Source organism: Capsicum annuum, chromosome 7 (genome assembly GCF_002878395.1).
Source record: "Capsicum annuum cultivar UCD-10X-F1 chromosome 7, UCD10Xv1.1, whole genome shotgun sequence".
Taxonomy (NCBI): domain Eukaryota; kingdom Viridiplantae; phylum Streptophyta; class Magnoliopsida; order Solanales; family Solanaceae; genus Capsicum; species Capsicum annuum.
This window is the reverse complement of record NC_061117.1, coordinates 1,495,142-1,496,354: the sequence shown is the minus strand read 5'-3', so window position 1 is coordinate 1,496,354 and position 1,213 is coordinate 1,495,142. Positions and strand designations below refer to the sequence as shown.

The following is a 1,213-nucleotide window of genomic DNA, read 5'->3' as shown; positions in this document are numbered from 1 at the left end:
TCCGATAAAGAAAGTGAATCAATGAGCTTCTTGAAACACAAGACTTACATATTTTGTATCATAAGCACCCCCAGAAGCAATGGTTATCCAATCAGCAAGTTTAAGTATTATACCCTTCGCAAACCTGAAATTCAGTCACTAACACAACAACAACAACATACCAGTATAGTCAGGCAAAGTAGGATATGGGTGTATAGATTGTAGGAAGGCCTTACATCTACCTAGGAGGTGATATAGAGTCATAATCTCGAGTTAGATGATGTTCATCATCATCTCTATCTCTGGTCCTCTCCCTTTTAATTGCAAACCTGCAGCTTGCCTTTCTATCTTCTACGCTGACTGTATGTCACTATGGATTTGTTTGCCTACTTGCCTGTATAAACCATTGAGTTTGAACACAAAATCCAGCCTGTTAAGATATTCTAGTCATGAAGTAAACACAACAATGCAGCCAGATATGCAAACCTGAGTTTTGTCCTTCCTCGTATCATCTCTCCTTCAGCTGCTACCACATCATTCTGCAATGATCAGCTAAGAATAAGATTTACTTCGCTTCTTGAATAGATTTGTCTACAAAGTAATATAGTTTTCTTAAACTAATCAAATAGACAACTATCACTAACTTTTCCAGCTTGACAAACATTTGCTCCCCAAGCATACCAGTTAAAATGGATCAATCCAAACCCAAAAAATAATTAAGTTAACGAATCATAACATTAAACCAGGAAAAAAAATGTTGTACCTCCAACTTTACACTTGTATCCTTCAGAAGTTTAGTTGATTTCTATAATTCTTCGACTTTTGTCTCTGCTCTAGATGGCAAGACCTACTCCCATAATTAAAAATTAGAAATTCATCATTAAATCACAGTAACAAAGGAAAATCAGCCATTAAATTATGAAGTATAACAACCTAACAGAAGAAGACGGAGTGAGCAAAAAAAGGTAATAAGAAGACAGAAAGAGAAGCAACCCTAAAATTGAAACAACAATCCGGAAGTGAGCTTAAAAAAGTCTTTCTCTTTGATATAAATGCCGTGTAATAGATTAAAAATGAAGGAAATAAATATGTAAGGACTTTGAGGAGTAATTTAGGCAGAATAATAACCTAATATCCATTAAATAAGAAAATATCGGAAGAACCAAGAAAGGATTAGGGTAAAAATTGAGAAAAAATTAACCTGAAATTGCAACACCTAAAATGTGATCTGTTA

General features: G+C 34.4%; 1 long non-coding RNA gene across 1 annotated transcript; it reads right to left on the bottom strand.

The window, feature by feature from the left end:
- Window positions 1-233: 233 nt before the first annotated feature.
- On the bottom strand, window positions 234-829 carry LOC124899981. Its single transcript, XR_007057523.1, has 3 exons — window positions 743-829; window positions 466-518; window positions 234-373 (listed from the first exon to the last, which is right to left on the bottom strand). It is a non-coding gene; the product is annotated as an uncharacterized LOC124899981 (long non-coding RNA).
- Between the last annotated feature and the right edge of the window lie 384 nt (window positions 830-1,213).